We start from the raw sequence: 19,632 nt of genomic DNA, 5'->3' as shown, positions 1-19,632 counted from the left end.
GCTTTCCAAGATCAACTGTTGAGTTATTTGTAGGTGAAAAATGAGTACTCAGAAGAGACACCAGCACTGGTTTGCTGGAAATATCTATTGATTGTTGTTTAACAAACCTAACTAAGACCTTCTTAAACTCAGGAGTGTCCTAAGGTAACCTCATGGATTTGTAGGCTGTTGCACTAAAAGTGGGATTGTAGATACAGAGGAGGGGAAACTGGGATCTGCTGCCCAAGGAAATGGGAATAGTGAGGAAATACCTGAACAGAACTGCTGTGAGGACAAACTAGCAAATAGTCCCTGTGCATAATGCAGCTGTGGGCAGCTGGACTCCTACTTTCCCTCCCTTGCAGGAGTATTTGTGTGCTTTGTCCTATTGTGGAACTCGTGTCCTTCCTCCATTACAGGACTAACTTGGTTTCCCAAGTTCTTGATGGTTCTTTTAATTTTGCAATGTAAGGTATTTCAGAGGCAGAGACTGTGTCTTATTTATGGCTTTTATGAGTAATTTAGTTTGGTTTTGGATGCTTGACAGATAATAATGTGTTTGATTGCATCATGTGGTACAGCAGGTCTGTAGGAAAACAGATTTTCAACTCTGTAATGAAGTCTTAGGTTTGATTTACTGTTTACTCATTCGACAGCAGATGCTAGCCAGAATTCAGATCATTTAAATTCTATGAACTGACTAAGCCAAAGGCAATATAAAATCAAGTATCATCAGTGTACATCTCATAGTTCACACGATGTAACGCTGTCTAGATTTTCATCGTTAATGTTCCTGGACTAAATATGGAGCACTCAGTAGAAGAAAATCTGGACAGATTTCAGCTGGAAAAGATTAATAGTATCTAAATGCTCTATAGAATACCATGTTAAGGATTGTCATTTTGCAGTAGTTCTTGTACAATCCATGTTTTCCAGTTGTTGAGACCTACTGCAGTTAAGCTGAAAATACAAAACAAACTTGTTTTCTTTTTCTTTTTTTTCCTTCCCCCACCCCATGCAATTTGTTCTTGTGTGGGATTTGGAAAATTACAATTGTGGAAACATCAACAAATTAATTCTTAAGAGAAATAATTGAGCTGACAGCTAAGAGATGCTCCTTTTCTCAAGCATATAAATTTTTTTTGTTTTATTTTTATTCTCTGCCATTGATTTTCCCACTGAGTGAAGCTGAGTCTAGTGCAGAAAATGATGCACAGCTGAGATGCTGTTGGCCAGGTCTGGGGACACAGTGTTCAGCCTAAACAGCAGAAGGAGGAGTACTGTATTCTTTTTTCCTCCTCAGGGACTTGACCACGTAGTTGATGAAAATCACTAGGGTTTGGGCACACATTAAGTCCAGTAAATTTGATCAAGTTGTTGATTGTCATATGAGAAATGAAGCTACCAATGAAAAGAAATAGAAAAATGAGTGAAGTTTTCCCAGAAAGGACCAAAGAATGATAGGTATAGTGGCTGGATAGGTGGTGGAACCCAGTTGTAATGCAGCAGTGCGAAATGTTTGGGACAGATCTGTGGTTCCTCTTGAACCTGAAAAAGTTCAACAGAGCACAGGAGACCAGGAAAGCTCTGAGGTTTATCAGCAGAGACTAGCTATGTCAAAGTGTTATGGAAGTAGAACTTAAATGAAGAACGTTTTTTGCTAGTGAGAGGATTTCCAAAGAGAAGATGTCAAATTGGTGAAGTCCAAATAATGCAAAACTGATTTAATACATTTGACTTCCACAAATACAGAGTGAGACAGGACAAAGTATCACAAGCTTACAGCCCTCTCCCACCTCAATGAACAGACAGCAGTGAAGTTCAAAAGCAAAGTTCTGTGATACCAGCATCTTTAGTTAAGCAGCCAATTAAATACCAATATTGAGGGTTAAACTCTGACTGTATGATGAGATCTTTGCTCTGTATGGTATTAGTTCATCAAGAGTTACTAGGCTGGAGCATCTAATACAACTAAAGAGAAGTTCCTGAGTTGTTTAATTGGCTTCAGATGAAGGCACTGTCTTGAGGCTTACGCTCATCCAAAAGTTGAACCAGTTTTCAGAATGGATTTCTGGAATTTGAAAAGAAATCTGGGTAGCTATGAAAAGAAATTATTGAACTGGTATTTTGTTATGACTAATATCTGCATAAACATGCCAGACATATCGAGGCATTAAAGGCTTTAATAATGTGGCTCAGATGAAGGAGGTGATTTGTAGGTGATGGGGTTTTGGGTTGTACTTTTCTGTTGGGTTTCAAAGGACACTAGGCCCAATAGCACTGTAACTCCAGCTTCTGAGAAAAGATAAAGGGAATGTCTGCAACTGGTTTTTAAATCTGGCATCACAGCTGTAGAAGTTCAAATATTTTCCATGCTAACTGAAATAGCTCAAATTTCCAAATTTCAGCTTAGTTCTTGGATCAATAGTAGGCTATAATATTCTGGTGGAGTTATCAGAAGGCCTGTTCCAGAGATTTCATGCTCAGTGATATTAGGGACAATCCCAAGCTTACAGAAGTAATTCTTCATTCCCGTAACTGCTACTACTGTTGTCCAAAATGTTACACATATGAAGAAAAACATTTATAGTGTAATCTCAGAAGATTCAGATAATTCTCTTACTCATTATAATTGTTTATATTGTATGTCAAAATCCCCTAGAGACTGATGGAAACATGTATCTGTGCATGCATACAACCTGCTCGTCGCTTTTCCTTTCTAACTCCGTGCTGGCTTCTTGCTGTTACAACAGAGCTGGTCGTGTAGCCCATAGGTCATCACAAGCCACCAGGATAATGTTCTCCATATGTCAGGATGTTTGTTAAGAAACAATTGGACCTAAAGCACTCAGACCTAAGTTCTCTGAAATGTCTGTTGCATGGCAACTGCACAAAAGTGTGATTAACAGCCAGGTCACTTTTCTGAGCATTTGAATAAGTAGTTTCAAGAAATAAACCCAGAAAAAGGAGACAAAACTGTGTTTTCACTGAAGCCTGTGGTAGGGTTTACCACATTTTAAGCAGGGTTTGTATTTGCTCCTTACTTAATGGTACTATCTTGATTTGTAGTTCCTGCCAGGACTTGGTCTTGTGTAGTTTCTGACCACATCTGTTCAGAGCCAGAGGACTAGCTGGCAAAGGAGCAGAAATTCTTTCAACAGCTCTTTGAATAAGATCAGCTACTTTTAATTTACCATGGGCTGAAGACATTTGCATGGCATGACCACAGCACAGGTGATGTACCCTAAAGGTTCATAAGCTAGTTTGCCTCGTGCTGACTTGTTTGCATAGCCACGTTTTGAGTTTATGGTAGCCACTTCATTGTGCGAATCAGCTGCAATTAGGAGGAACAATCTGTATGTCATGGAAGGGAAACATCCTATTCTAGGGACAATATCACTATGGCGAAACACACTTTTGGAACTTCCTCTGAATGCTTAGCAAACAGCTTTTCTAATTACACCAGCTTTGCTCGCGCTCTGTTCCTTTATGCATTACACAAATGGCTGGAGCAGAAAATGCTTATTAAAGCCAGAAGTGTGCCTAATAACCAGTGTGATAGAAAAGCAAATTGGTAGCTCAGTACCTTTTTAAAACAGCTGTAAAGTTTTTACTTGGTAGCAGAAGTCAATTGATTTTTTCCTTTCTTCCCTACTTTGCTTTTGGTCTGTAGTCCGAAGAGAATGTTTTAATTCCACCCCCTCCCCCGCCACAGCTGTCTGTGAAAGAGCCAGGTTCAGCAGCTCACACCTGTGTAAGCATTTGAGGTAAAGTGGTGTGAAGTAACCAAAAGCTGCTCAGCTAAAGCTGTTATGCACTGGAGTGACTGAGGAGGGAGCTACTCCCCGGAAGGATTTCCTAAAAACAGATTTTAAAATCTAGGTCTCTGATTTTTCACTTTGACAGTGCTGTGTGAATTCAGGGCTGCTTCTAGAGAGATATGTGGGAATTTTTGTCTATTGTGTTAATCTTGAAGGCTTTGGCAAGTTATCTATCTATGTGTTGCATCAATACAAGGTCATTAACAACTCTGAAGCTGAAATAAAAATGTGACTTTCCAGAATGGGTTATTGATTTTTATCACTGCAAGTTTTACTTTCAGATAAATCCAGAAATCTCTTGACTTTTTTTCACTTGGAAATAATTCAGAGACAAAGTTTTATCTGTGCTCACTTAGAGCCACAGGAAAGCATGTTCCACTGTCCAGCCTGCTCAAGCAACAGAAAACATATTTTTATTTCCAATTTTTCTATTAATATTTAAGGAAGAAAATTAAATAGGAACAGTGTCAGAATGTTGTAAACGCACAGTTTAAACATGTCCATTCTGTGGCCAGTATCAGGTTTTATTATTTATTCCCTGGGTTTTGTAGCTAAAGAACCAGTTTGTTCCCACTTTTCAGTCTTGGATGTCTACCTTAGGATTTACTCTTCCCAAGAAGTTGCTTGAGATATGAAGCCTACAAGACATAACATTAGACAGTGAAGTCTGTCCTACTAGTAAGCACTGCTGGGGTATTCATATAGGAATGGAAAGGAAATTCCCGTTTTTTTATTGGCATTTGAGAAAGACATTTTTCTGGGATCTTTGAAACTGAAGCAAACTCTAGTGAAACAAAGACCCAAAAAACAGAGTGCAGGCCCAAAATGTAGTCGGAGAGGTTGCCACATTCATATTCATCTAGAAGCTAAAAGAAACTTGATGAGCAGGTGTTTTCAAAACCTAGTCTGCATGAGGAGCATGGAGAATCTAGGTAATGCCAGAGAGCATTTAATTTTTTTATCTGCTACAATTGCAGAATTGTTTTGGTTGGAAAAAAAACTGTGATCATTGAGTCCAACTGTCAACCTAACACCACCATGGCCATTAAACCATATCCCGAAGCCCCGTGGTCATGTGTCTCTTGATCGCCTCCAGGGATGGTGACTCAACCACTTCCCTGGTCAGCCTGCTCTAATGCCTGACCACATTTTCAATGAAGAATTTTTTTCCTAATATCCAACCTAAACCTTCTCTGGCACAATTTCAGGCCATTTCTCTCATTCTGTCACCTGACACTAGGGAGAAAAGACTGACCCCCACCTCACTACAACCTCCCTCCAGGTTCTACCTGTGTACACTCTTATGTTGGTAGCCATGTCTAGGAAGTCTGTTGCGTGTAAGACAGTCCTCTTTTGGAGACTAAACTCTTGTGCTTCTTTATCTGCCTGGATGTGTTGAAAGAGGTAGAAGTTGAGTGGGTAGCTTCTGAGAAAGGTGGTTGCTGCTCGCTATATTTGAGCACCACTTTGGCCTCAGAATAAGAATTGCTGTGGGGGAGAATGGCTGCTTTGGCAAAAGGAGGAAAACTGTTTCCTGGGATTAACAGCAACTGCTGTTGCTACTGTTATCTGGCTTTTGTATTTTTGCTGGCAAAAGCTACAGTCCTGCTTTATTTGGTTCCAGTCAGTTAGTCTCTTAATCCTGTGATGTAGTGGAGTCACGTTGTTTATGGCTGATAATTGTCAAATAGAACAATTCATTAAGCTCCTCTATCAGTCAATTCCTTCTTATTTCCTTTCAATTCAGTCCTGTGTATTCCTTTATTGCTATCTTAAAGATCTCATAACTTTCCCAAACTGTGCAGTTTTATATGACCTTCTGTGTTACCTTATTTTTCACTGCTCATTTTGGCTGGAAGTTTCATGAAGCAAGGGAGAAATTTTACTTGCAAAAATCCTGTCTTGATGCTAAATGGGTTTAGAGGGATAGAGCATAGTTCAGGAGCTCTTCTTTTGGAATCTAACTATGGAAGGTGACAGCCTATATTAATCCATGATGTTGTATTGGATTTAGGAGTTGGATATTATTTTCCTTATTGACACATGGCTGATTATCTTTGTTTTATGTGGCTGGAGTTGATCCAGTGAACTGTCATGAATAACTATGGATACTTTATGTTAATAAATTCAAGCATGTTCCTAGGCTGAGTCACTAGTCAGCTCATCTGGGACACTGTTTGAGTGGGAGAATCTTCTGGTTTTACAGTACTTTGAGTCCAGGGCAAAAGTTACAGACTCTATTTAGCAATGTGCACTATTATTATGAGATACAAGGAAGTTCTCTACTGTATTGAAGAAAAAAACAATTTAAAAACTCCCCAAACAACAACAACAACAACCAAAAAACCCAACAAACTGAAACCTAAATAAACTGTAAATAAACTCTGCACAATTTTATACCCTGTGCAATATCGCTGCTTTTGCTGCAGATGTACAGAAGGTGAATCAGTGGCATTGGTTCCAGTGAGTGCAATGATTCACTCTCTATTTCTTTTCTCTCTTTTATTTTTTTAGCATGGATGTGGCACTTGGAGAAGTCAAGGAGAAAAAAAACTTTTGGCTTTGGCCAGCATAATGTGGGCAGAGAGTATAAAATTCCATACTCAGCTGTGCCAGTGTGCTTCAGTCCTAACTTACAACATTTGCTGCTCTTCCAGAACCTGCCTTAGAGATTGCCAGTCATGACACTTTTTATGGTGGTTTTGTGCCCTGCACAAATGGGGACTAGAGTGAAAGCAGCAAACTAATTTTAGTTCATGATCTTAAGTTTTGAATCCAGGTCTGCAGAAGTGAAAGATTAGTCTGTGTTAGCTCACTGAAAATTTGAGCCTGTTCTCCAGCTGGACTGTCTTGACCACCTGCTAACTTGTTGATATCATGAGAGATTAGGTTCTTTGGGTCCAATTCTGACCTCATGTACCCTGGTGTAACTGAAGTGGCTTTTGTAAAATCCATCTCAATTATATGAGTTTCTGGTTCTTATTATTTTAAATAATACCATAATACATTTGTTGTTACTTGGGTGGTTTTTTGGTTTGTTGTTTTTTTTTTTTTTTTTTTTTTTGGTTGGTATTGGTTTTGTTTTTCTTCCAGTTTCTCTGCTTCCTCTTTATATGATACTCTTGCTTTTCACAATACCACCGTAAAATGGCTTTCTCTGTTGTCTGTCTGCTGTGGTCCTTTAGTCTTTCAGTGTTTTAAGTGTACCTGAAATTCTGTGCTGATCTTCTTGGTATTGTTTCTTCTCTGCCGTAATACATTTTCACAGCACTAATTCAGAGACAAGACAGAGCATCCTGTTTTGCCTTTGCTTCAGAAAAGGAGAGTATTGGTTGTGTGAGAGGGGTCTGAAAAGGATGACACGATCCGCCTACAGGCCAGTGACTTTATTCACATCTTTTGGTGCTTGCATTTGTGTCCTGGATGGAATTTGACTGCTATCAGTAGCTTGATGTGTGCTTAAAGTAGTTCTCAGGACTCCCTGGGAGCAAGAGGGAAAAACTGCCTGCCTCATAGGTAAGTCATTGGATGGCTTAATTTCCTTGCTCCAATGCAGATTTCCTCTGCAGTTTTGGCTGTATGATTTAATTGCACAAAGCCTGAGTTTTCTTATCAGTATGCTGTCTAGAGATAACAGTGCCTCCTTGTATACTAAGATCACTAGAAATAGTTGCATGCCAATTTGTTTGGCAAAACACATAAGGACCTTGTTTCAGGACAACTCAATCTTTGCATGCCATCAACTTGACTTGTCCATTGTTTACAGAGGCACTCAGCTGGATTTTCAGAAATGAATGACAACTTTTTCTTGACTCTTTAGTGGCAAGAAGCAAAGAAAGTTATCAACGGTAATACTTTTTTTTCCTAAGCTAAAGGCTGCCTTTAAACTGCTTGCCATAAGAAATGGATTACTTATTTTACATGTCCAATTAAAAGAACTAATATTTAATTACGTAGACCAAAATAAGTTTTAATTTGTAGTCTTACATTCCTATATTGGATGGTATTTCCTGAGACACGTTCTCACATTAACCAATTAGAGATTTTTCTTTCTTGACCTAAATGAAATTCCAGGTACCCTTTTTATTGTTTTAAAGTCTGGGTGAGAAAAAGGCTGTGAAGAGTTGAGTGCGAGGGTGCCACCTAGTGCTCCATTAACCGGCATGGTTACTGCAACCTCTACATTGCTGCGTACTCTGTAATGCCTCTTCTCAAAGGCCTTTCTCAGGAAAGCTTATTGCAAGGTAATTAACTGATGGTCAATGAGCCACTTTCTGCTGAGTGGCAGTGCTGAGGAATTATGTGCATCAGAAAGATGAAACCATTTCCCCCTAAACTTTACATGATTTTAGTGAATCACTGTGAAATCCTGAACTTGAGTTGCAAGGAGAATATGTTTTATCCATATGAGAAGCCATTAGATGTTGAACTTAAAGGATCTAATTCTTTGTCTCATAATGTTGTTTGAAAATTAAGAGCTTGGGATACATGTGCTGATGCAAAATCACTGTGGCTAAAGAAGAATAAACCCATCAAATCTCAATTTAAATGAGCATCTAGGAGTTTTGGAACTAAGCCAACCTAGAAGAATCTCTTGACTCTTCAGTGTACTCTGGACTTCCACATTTTGGAACTTCTCTCACTGTTTTGGTTCTGCTGTCCATGAGCTACTTGGAAAAAAAATATACTGGATTGAGAAAATAAATTATTTTGGGTTCCCCCACCCCCCAAAAAAACCTGAAAAAAAACTCCAAAAACTTTTGAGTGCAAATCAGGCCAAATTGAGTTTAGGAGCTCTTTAAGTAATTTGTATACACCGATTAACTCTTTTTTTGGTCAACGACTAATATCACAGAATCCCAGCATGGTAGGTGTTGGAAGGGACCTATGGGAATTCTCTAGCCTGGAGAAAGGAAGGCTGAGGGAAGACCAACTCCTGAACTTCTTGAAAGAAGGCTGGAGCCTAGTCAGGGATGGTCTCTTCTCCTAAAGAAGAAGATGAAACAGCCCTGAGTTACACCTGGGAGGTTTAGATTGGACATCAGGAGGAAATTTTTCCTTGAAAGGGTTGTTAATGCCTGACAGTGGAGCCTCCATTGATGGAGGGGTTTTAAAACTGTGGACATGTGGTGCTGAGGGCCATCATTCAGCAACAGATTGGTAGTGTTGGATTAATGGTTGGACTCAATGTACTTAAAGATCTTTTCCAGCCTAAACAATTCTGTGATTCTATTTTCCACCTCCCTTTAGCAGAAGATTTTTATTTTTTAAAAAAGACAAATTAAACCACATTCAAGAGTGCTTTCCCCACATCTGTTCAATGAGTAGTCTGAAACCCAGACAGAAAGCTTCCCTCTGGTCTGATGTTGTACTTCTCTGTGTTTGCTCTTTGACTGGGCTGCTCACGTGCTAGATTTTCTCCTTCTTATCCTCAAGGAAGTGGTTTCAAATACTGAGGTAAAAGCCCTTCCATATGAAAACTGGTCACCAGCCCAATTAAAGAGGAGCCTCCCCTACCTCATCCTGGCAAGCAGAATGTTTATCTGGCACAGAAGTTCTCCGTTCATGCCAAATAACCACTATGGGATTTCTAAGGCCCTAATGGCTTTTGAAAAAAATCCAGTATGTAAGCCATTAAAGTACTGGAACTGCTTCCCAACAGGATCTGTGTGGAAGCAAATGGCAACTGTTGCCTTTTGACAGTCTTAAAGCTCTTCCTTTAACCTCTTGTTCTTCTTTGAAATTCTCCATTAGGGGATCTTGGAGTATCTTGTAAGCACTAGTGAGTTAAGTGCTGTAGCTTGGCTGAATCCCACTTTGTATTAACTTACTGAGTGATTACAAGTGAATCACTTTTCACAAATGTGAAATAGGAACTGAAGTAGTTGAAGATGATATATCTGGCACAACTCTGTCCTTTGTTCCATTCTACAAGAGCTTACACATCAGGGACACAATTCTAGATTCAGTCCCCTAGTTCTACCACAACCAAGGTACCACATGGAAAGTAGTGCTGGCTTTATCAGTGGTGATGTGGGACTTAATGCTCATGAGGGAACATCATCTTAAAGGTCTTTTCCAAGTGAAACAACTCTGTGATTCTGTGACCATCAAAATTAATTAGAATAGAATGAAATGATGGATATAAAGTAGTTTTGCTTTTAACTTGTCTGTAGAAGATCTTATTTATTTTAAATTGAAAGATACTTCTGTTCTGTGGTGATGAATACATCACAGATAGTTGTGCTTTGTTTGACATCCTGCCCCCAGTGCCGAGCCAGAATTCCTTTTCTGATCACTTGTGGCATTGCATAACATTTCAGAAGTACATGGATACTCTTTTCAGATAACAATTCTTTTGGAAGAAGTTACTGAAACTTATAAAAATCAAGGTTGACCCAAGGTTCATTCTCATCATTAGAAAGGAAATGACGGAAACACTGAATGAGTGAGGGCTTTGAAGTGCTGCTCAACCAATTTGGCTATTGACTTCAGTCAGAAGGATTTAATTTTTCAGTGCTCAGTCTGAGGCTGTCCTCAGGGCTATACCCTGGAATATGGGATGCTCAGTGCATAGCTATGAAAGAATAATGTAGATCTAATGAACACTGTGGCATGAAGAAATCTTTTTCTTCAGTCCTACTATTGTAAAGAACGTTTATCAGTAACAGATTATTAGATGTAGTCTTTGAGCTGTATTGTCATGTCATTCTAAGACAGACTTGTGGGGAAGAGGAGTGCTATGAAGGAGATGCCCCAAATGAATACAGAGTATGTTTTGAGTGTCTGTTTCTGTTGTCCTCATTTTCAGTTCAAGTCAGGCCAGGAATGGCAATGAAGTAGTCTTCTGTGACAGGTTTTGTGATGTGTTACAAGCCAAGCTGTTTTATAGTTGAATGTGTGATTAATTGGGGGTGGGCAAAATCTCATCAGAACTAGACCAAAGGTGCATCAAAAGTCCTTTACTTCATAGGAGCCAGCTCTGAAGAAACCTTAATGCAGCAGGTGGTTGGGTTGATGATCATCCCAGTTCAGCACACCCCAAAGAAAGTTACTCAAGTAAACTTCTATTTTAATTTGCTCTCAGGTGGAAGTTTTCAGTGAGGAACTGAAACAGAACTCTGGTAAATTCTTTTGTGCAGGTGACTGGCTTGCTGAAAGCTGGGTGTGTGGAACAGTAGAAGTCTGAGACTCGGAGCTCTGCTTTTGGTAGTGACCTTGCCAAAACTGAAAAATGAATGTGTCAGCCACCCAGAGCTCAGTGCTGTTGGATGTAAAGCTGGTCACTTAATACCATCGCTCGCAAGTCTGGTTTGGGATTCTAACCAATCCTTACTTTATAGAGGGGCTAGAATGTTAGGGTTTGGACTGAGCTGCTTTTCTATACAATGAGAAGCATTTATAACCTCACAGTGTTTATTTCACAGTGGGATTGGTGAATAGAATATTCCTGTTTAGAGGGAATGGAAGCCCCGTCAGATTTGCTTGGAAGTTTGTATGATGCATTCTACCCTTCAGGGAGGAGCCTGCATTTCTTTTTTTGTCTTCACCTTTGACTAAACTCAAGATTCTTGCTTTAAGCTTCATGGTGAGGAATACCTAACCTCCTTCCTTTCTCTTTCTGAATTCAGTTACCATGTTAAGATTTTTATGGGAGACAAGGAGATGGTGAATTTTGGATCACACAACTCTCTGTTGAAAGTTCCTATACATATTGGGGGCTGGACTCAACGATCCATTGAGGTCCCTTCCAACCTCTAATATCCTGTGATCCTACGGTTTTGGAACTTGGTTATATACTGTTTTTTTGGTTGGCTTTTTTTTTTTTTTTTTTTTAAAGAAAAATAGTTGTTTTTTCCCAACTCTGGAAACCTAAATTCTATTAAAAGGCTTATGCTCCTGTCAGGGAACACTTTTTACATCACTCTTGCAGGTGATGTATTGTCACCACCAGTTAGAATGGAAGCAGTCATGGATTTTAAAGAAAGAAGGCATCTAAGTGTGACTAACATCTTAGAAGGATTTGGGAAGCAGCTAAACTTAGATTAGATATTGCATTGCTTCACTTTGATGGATTAATGATGAGACAAGGGACTTAGGAGGAAATTGTATCTCACATAGATTGTTTAATGCTGAGAAATCCTAAGGCACTTTCTGTCAGCTGTTGAGCACTCAGGAAATCTACACAACTATTAACTACAAGAATCAAAGATGTAATAAGGGGAAAATAGTTACCCAACTTAAAATGGTACAAGATCCTACACTTGTGGTCCTACTCCTTGAAAAAATGCCTGGGATTTTGTTTTGCTGCTTCATTTTGCCATTTGAGACACTGTTACTTACTTCAGAGCCTTGTTGATGGTGGTGAAGGCAAAAAGATGGACGAAGCAGAGTGTTTCTGGAGGTCAGTAATAAATATCTGCAGAGTTTGGACTTTAATTTTAATGCAGATGATAATATCTTTACCAACTTAGCATTCCTGGAGTCATGCAGGGACATGTGTCCTTGCTAGGACTACCAGAGTGAGTCAGGGAGCAGCAGTGAAGTGGTGCCATGCTGTACAAAAGGAATCATTAATGACCTCTTTAGCTCATCCTGTTCTGAACTTCTGCAAGTTGACAGATTTTTGTGTCCTGCATGCACACAGCTTTCTTAATCCATTGAGTTAAAAAAAAAAAGGTAGGTTAGGAAATAACCACAGAGTACTTCCCGAGTGCACTGGACTGCATTGTCCCTGCAGCTGCAGACATTACCACGCTTGGTATTGTCTAGCTGCTCAGAACAGTGTTTTTTCACTCTTAGTGCAGTTTGCTTTGGCTTCCTGATGAGTAGATATCTATGGAAAGCCACAGTGCCCGGCCAAAGGCCTATTTTTGTCCTGAATCAATATAACTTTGCAAGTACGAGTCCAGGATCAACAGAGATCGATGGAAACTTTTGCTGTGTGCCTAGCAGCAAGGGCTGTGTGCTCTCCAGAAATTGCTTTGTCTTTCTAATCTGTGTGTTCTGAGCAAAGCACAAACCAGCTAAGGGGTATGCGAGGGGGGATTATTAAATCTCTGTGATATTTCTGGAACGAATGAGACATTCTGGCACCTCCAGTATAATCCTTATTGAACTTGTCCCCACTTCAGCTCAAGCACAGGTGTGCAGTCAAGGCACAGCTGCTACCAGATGGCTTTACATTTTCAGAGTTGTTAAAGAAGAATCCAGAGTAATGCAGGGGGAAAAGACATCCATCCACTTCCATAAGTACAGAAAAAAAGATTGTGTTATTGTGGCAACTTTCTTCCATTTTGATGCCTAAATGCATTAAAATATGTTAAAATTTACCCCAGTGGGGGAAAACTTGAAGAACTGAACTGGCCTGTCTTGTAAATCACAGAAATATCAGGATAAAGTTAGGAAAGCAGCCTAGACATTTCATGGTCTTTGTGTAATCACCAGCAGATAACTATTCTGCTTGGTTATTTCAAGCTGATAAGACAGTTTGGTCCAAGCAATCAGCTGCAGGATTTGAAGCCAAAGCATCTTCCAGGCTGCATTGCCTGCATATGGATGGAAATGGCACAGGCTAGCATGGGAATCTCGACATTATTTGTCTTGGTGCTGACACAGGAATTATTAATTACTCTAAATAAGGTCTTATAGTATAGGACCTTGTTTTATCCAGTGAAACGAATGCCTAGGGAATTATACTTTCTCCCATGAATGTGGGGTTCCAGAATGGCTTTAGACAAACTGAACTTAAAGCTCCTCTAAATTTGCTTCATTAACTTCTCTGATCTTTCCTTGAATCTCTGCAAATGTGTAGGACAGTGTCTTGTGGCAAAGTGTTCCACCGTTTAACTATAGGCTGTGCACTGTGAATCTGAGAAGCTGTGTAAAATTCAGACATACAAATATTTTTAACAGGAGCCTCAATTCCTGTTTCTGAGCATGCTGGAAGAACTCTTTGGGAAGGTGAGAACCCTGATGCATGAGCTGTCCTGGGAGCCATAAAGGAAACATTTTGAGATTTTAGTTTTACCTATAACCATGCTGAGAGTATAATTTTAAGACTTAGCCACAGACAAACAGCTTTGTTAACCCTTGCATCTTTTAAGTAAACCAGGAAGGTACTCTGTTCCTCTCACTTATCCATGGAATGTCAGAAAAATAGGAGAAGAATTTCCCACCTGATAAACTACTCCACTTTGCATAAAGAATTGAGGTCCCTTGGACTGTGCAAAGGCTCTGGTTCTGTGTTTGGGCATTCCAACCTCTGCCAGCAGCACCATTTGTGGTTAGTTATGAGACCTGTTTGACTGCCTTAGGGGAAAGGATAGAGGGATTCAAAACTTTCTGCTACAGTTTCCTGTACAACTATTTTAACACCGTTCTATACAAAAAAATGTGTGCACACAGTGGGAAGGGGAGTTACAGCTGGTTCCCTTTGAAATAAAGCAGTGAACCTCTGAGAACTTTTGGAAATTCCTACCATGACGTGTTTTTCTAGTAAGAAGTAGAATTGAACACCCTCCTGTAACAACCTTTTCTCTCTCTGGAATAATTAATTGTAATATCTCTCTAAAAATATACTCAGTTGCCCCGTATAAAGCTGCTCCTTGAAACTGTCAAGCTTATATCACAGTATATAGGATTATATACCATATTAATGAGAGAAATAACACAAGTTAGGACAAATTTAAGAAAGACTTTGAGACTTAATTAGCAATGAACTAACTGATGTCACTTCAATGAAGTACAAATAACTGCGGCCCAGAATTTTGCATGTGGGGAAATACCACTACCCTAACAGGGTAAATGTGAGCATTACTATTTAAAAGCAAGATCTTAGGGTGATGACAACAGTTCCATGGAAGAATATTCTCAGTATTTGGCACCAGTGAGGGGAAGAAAATAAATCAATTATTATGAATTGGTAGAATTGGATTAGAGCTAGGTCTGTGACTTGCTTCCTTCTTGACTGCTACTTGTAACTCTGAAGAGAGATCAAAGAAGTGAAAATGTAACAGAAACGCCAAATAAAAGGGGGGGGGGGAGGGGAGCAGGAATATGGGGGAACAGCTTTGATGTTAGAAATGACTGAGCTTTTCATTCTGTAAGGAAATGGGTAAATTGGTGGATATTTGCACAATTGGCACGGAGGGCTCCAAATGTTTATTGCTTCTAAGATAAGAACTAAGGTATACCTCATGAAGCCACTCAAAATGGCAGAAAAAGTAGTTCTTCACATGATGGGTAACAGACATGTAGAACCTGCCAAAGGGCATTGTAGATTATACAAGGTTATGGAGGTTTCAGAAGGAACAGCAAGCACACAAAAGAGAAGCCATTTGAGGATTAATAACTTGGAAAATGGATCAAGGCTGGGAAGTGCCACATACTTTGATTTCATTCTGTATTAGATAACCAATTAAGATAGTGATAGTTATTTGAGATAAGCTAGATGGACCTTTGAGCTAATCTAATGTGCAGTTTTAGATGTGTTTCTCTTTTAAATTCTGCCTGTGTTGTGAGTACAATTGTGTAGAGTGGTTAAAACTCCTTCTGTTCCAACCAAATTATCATAGCTGTTCTGTCTGCACGGATACAGAAAAAACCACTCCACTGTATGCTAGACCATGGGTAAAGAGGTAAGCAGAACACATCTAGAACAGATACCTGTAAAGAAAAGGTCTTTCTATTGCAAGTGTCACTTCCAGCTGGCTTTTTCAAGATCAGGTTAAAAATGCTAGCTCTTTTTGCTGATTGTCTTCACCCTTGAAATGATGCTTTCAGCACAGCAACTGACTTCTCTGCTATAGTCTTATAACAGAGACTGTAACCATAGCATTTTCTTAACTCTCTTTGACCTCCTTGCTGTTTGCCATTAGAGATTAATATAATGGGTGTTCTCTCAATAATTCTGTGAAGCACCATTTCCAACAAAACTTCATTCTTGGCATTTCCTATGGATTTTGCCAGAACTGACTCAATGTGCCTCGTGTTTTGTGCAGTGGAACTTATGGCATGATGCTTTTTTTCTTTTTTTTTTTTTTTTTTCTAGAGAACTTGAAAGTAGTCAGGCAAGGGAACATTTGAAAAAAACTGAAATGGTGAGACTTCTAATGTTTCTCAGTTGAATATTTTGGCATGTTAGCTGTTCAAAATTGCCTAGTCTGAAAGGGCCATGTTGTAACTGGATGATTTTGTCAGGAACGTACTTTGACTAGCTGGGTGTTTGACCTGGGATTATCCTGGTTTCTGAGCATAGTATCTTCTTCTGTTACCAAAATGCAGATTATAAACTCTGAGTTGCTGTAATGGAGGAAAGATAAGCAGTGAAAAACACTGAGAAGCAGGGACAGGCTAGCAAGTGAATGAGCTGCAGCTGGGTCTTAGTTACTTGAGGTATCTCAGAGTTGCCTCTGTTCTCTGAAGACGAATCTCTCAACTGATGAAGGTTGTCTGAGAACCAGTAGGTTAAGAGGTGCTTTTTGAGGAAGATTACTTCTACAAGACCTTCCAAATCGCCAAACCCAGTAGAGTTATCTTGGAATGAATCCTCAAATGCATATAGATTGCTGCTGTTGCTGCAGTGAGGTAAAGCATGAACACATGAGCACCAAAACAGGGGGCTATGAAATTTCCAATAGAAACCCAACTTTTAAAAGAAATTATACCAGTGGGGAGTTAGATACTTAGAACATAGTCCAGACTCCACTGCTTTAATCACTTACTGAACTGGATCTGACTTGTCCATTGAAAAGCTACTAAACTTTTTCCCATTCTCTGTTAAGGCTGTCTTTAGCAATATGAGCCTCATTTACGTGAACAATGAAATGAGTTTGCAGTCTCTAAGGTCGAGGAGAGGTGGAGGTAGAGCTAAAAGTGCTGATTGTCAATTAGGGTGCCTTTTCAATTGTTGCTTATTTCTGTTTGTGGGTGGCTTTTTGTTTTGTTTGTTTAATGTTGTTGGCTGTCTGGTTTGCTTGGTTTAAATTTCAAATTGACTTCAAATGCATTTTCCAAAGATCTTCTGATATTCCTGGGCAATACTTGTTTGCTCTGTTTTATTGAAGGGCAAACATGCCATTTCCACCAGTATGCATCTCTGCAAGTGTTAGTACTTGGACTAAAGTGTTTCTGTAACTGTTGTTTTGCTGGTTCTCTGGAGCTGGCTGGTTTCTGAAATGGAGCTTTATGACCTTATCATCTTGAGAAATCTCCCATTGTGCAAGGGAAAAGGATACCCGAGTTTTTAATGAAGAAATAAAATTTGCCTTCTTGTTTTTGGGGCTCTGACAGCTCTTCCAAATCCTCTGTAACTGGAATGGAAAGCATCTTTTCTTCAGCTGGACAATACAGAGGGGAGAAGTCTGAATTCTTATACAATGGAGTTATCTTTCAGGGAAGTCTCTACAGTATTGAAGGGACATGCTGCCTTTTTTTTTTTTCTTTCACACAGTGGAATCATCAAATTACTTCTCATATCTCAGAAATTATTATTATTCATCTCCATTACAGGAGATCATTGGGAACTTTGTTTCCTGGTGCCCAGCACTTTGGCTTTTCATGGAGAGAGGGCAAACACTTTCATTTTTACAAATTTTAAAGCGAGTTTGGATTTAGAAATTGGCAGAAATTGTCTCTTCATATGAGTATTTGATTTGGCATGGAATGCTCTGGCTGGAATTGCTTTGTATTAGAAGTATTCCTCCAAAGAGATATAAACATACAATTTATTAATCACTGTTGTTTTATTTAAAGAGATAAATTTCTGCCTTTCCTTCTTGTTCAGCATGTGGACAAGCTTTACATATTGTAACCGTTGAGATCAAAATGAATATGATTAAGTATGGAATTAGCTCAGGCTTGGGTGGATTCTAAAGCTGGACTGGTCCAGATGTTAACAGTAACTGGTATCTCAATAGTTGCAAAAATTTGGAAGTCAATCCTGTTCATATGTCCTTAGATTTTAGCTAACTCCTGGAATCCCAGTGATGCAGAACAGTAAGAACCAGAGAAAATTCAATGCCTGGTTCTTTGCTAATGCATCACAGCTTTTGTCTGGTCACTGTTACACTTTGTGAGGGGAACCGATGCCTGTGGCTTTCTTTTCAACTTTTAGGCTTATTCTCCTACCGGATTATTTCTGCTTAATAGCCCATGCATGGGGAAAAGATCCCTCTCTAAGACTGAGAGCTGCTTTTTATTTCAGATTTTTAAAAATTCTTTCTGGGCCAGTCTGTAAAAGTCAGTTTTATTCTTCTTATTCCATTATGTTCAAACACTACGTGATCCAAATGCCGTGTATCCAGCTAGATTCAAAGTGTTTGGAAGGACTTTCTCTAGGATGATTCACTGCATGTAAAAAGGAAATATGTATATGGGGAAACTTTAGGTGTCCCTAGCTTTCTTCTAGAGTTACTGATTTCTGGCCCTGGAAGAAGCTGCTTTAGGTTTTGCATACCTTTGGAACAAGATCTGGCCTGCTTTTGAATTGATAGCACAGAATGCATTGGGCTGGAAGGAAACTTTGAGGGTATCTTGTCCATCCCCCTTGTAGACAGTAGGGACATCTGTGACCAGAGCAGGTTTATTACAGCCACATCAAACTTGACCTTGAATGTCTCTAGGATTGGGAAGCTTAACCACATCTCTGCACAACCTCTTTCAGTATTTTACCACTCCCATTGTGATGGACTTCTTCCTAATGTCCCACCTAAATCTACTCTGCTCTGTTTTCAAGCCATTGTCCTTCCTCCTATCTCTACAAGCCCTTCTAAACAGTTCTTCCCCAGCTCATCTGTAGGTCCCCTTCAGATACTGAAATGCTGCTCTAAGGTCTCCCTGGAGCCTTTTCTTCTCTAGGCCAAACAACCCAAACTCTCTCACCTTAGGAGAGGTGCTCCAGCCCTCTGATGTTTGTGATCCTCCTCTGGACCTTCTCCAGCAGGTCCACATACTTCTTGTGTTGGGGGCTCTTCTTGTGTTGGATTTCATCCTGAAATCTCTGGGGAGGGGCATCCTTTGTTATGCTCTGAAAGTATTCTCCAAATTGAGATGCACTGACCATGGAAATAACACTTCTGTGGCATGCACTGGAAACCACTGAGCTAGAGTAATGGGAGTGACCTGTATGTGTCATGTTTTTTCTTGCTGGCAGAGGTTCATTGCGGATTTGGGCCTAAGAAAACTATTGACCTGGACATTCACTGACCAGCTTTCTGGAGGATTCAGTACAGGGTCTTCCATGACACTTTGGGTGTACCTCAAATTCTTGCCAAACCCTTTGGAACAGTTCAAAAGCGTGCTGATTGTGTGCAGTCCTCTGCAGGAGGAGGTGCCAAAAATATAAAGGTCTCTCTTAATATTTTCCACAATGTTGCTGAGCTATTAATGTAAATTACAAAAAAGATTTTTTGATTATCAAGGCAAGCTACAAAAGGGGAAAATGTGGTGCAATCCATATAAATCACTTGCCTAAACCCCACGCAATAAATCCACTGTTGGTGAAGCTAAGTTCTTCTCTCTGGCACCACAGTTTGCTCTTTACAATAAAAACTTGCTTTACTCATTGAACAGGTGGTGCTTGCTGTGGACCTTCTTCACCTTTGTTCTCATCCTTGTGATTTCTAGCTTTGCAGCATTCTGACTTCATTTGCACTCTAAAAATAAACCCAGAAAACAAACCCCCAAACCATCACGAAACTAAAAACTGGAAAAGAATAGGGAAGTTGCCACAGAAACAGTTAAATATTTGACCCTGTTTACTGCCAGCTTAGATAAAAATCAGATTTATTTCCTTGTGAAGAAAAATTCTTCAACACATTATATGTGCACT

The 19,632-nt window shown here is 39.5% G+C and overlaps 1 long non-coding RNA gene across 2 annotated transcripts in view; it reads left to right on the top strand.

The window, feature by feature from the left end:
• LOC135183978 (uncharacterized) overlaps window positions 1–19,632 on the top strand; it is a 64,034-nt gene that overhangs the window by 26,765 nt on the left and 17,637 nt on the right. Inside the window, exon 3 of one of the 2 annotated variants that reach the window (XR_010305799.1) lies at window positions 6,315–6,817. The exons of the other annotated variant lie outside the window; for it this stretch is intronic. This is a non-coding gene — a long non-coding RNA (uncharacterized LOC135183978). Of the gene's footprint in view, window positions 1–6,314; window positions 6,818–19,632 lie in introns of those variants that run through there. 2 annotated transcript variants of the gene reach the window in all.

The sequence above is a fragment of the Pogoniulus pusillus genome, chromosome 19, assembly GCF_015220805.1.
Source record: "Pogoniulus pusillus isolate bPogPus1 chromosome 19, bPogPus1.pri, whole genome shotgun sequence".
Classification (NCBI taxonomy): domain Eukaryota; kingdom Metazoa; phylum Chordata; class Aves; order Piciformes; family Lybiidae; genus Pogoniulus; species Pogoniulus pusillus.
Note: the sequence above shows the minus strand (reverse complement) of the source record. Positions and strands in the feature narration are given on the sequence as shown.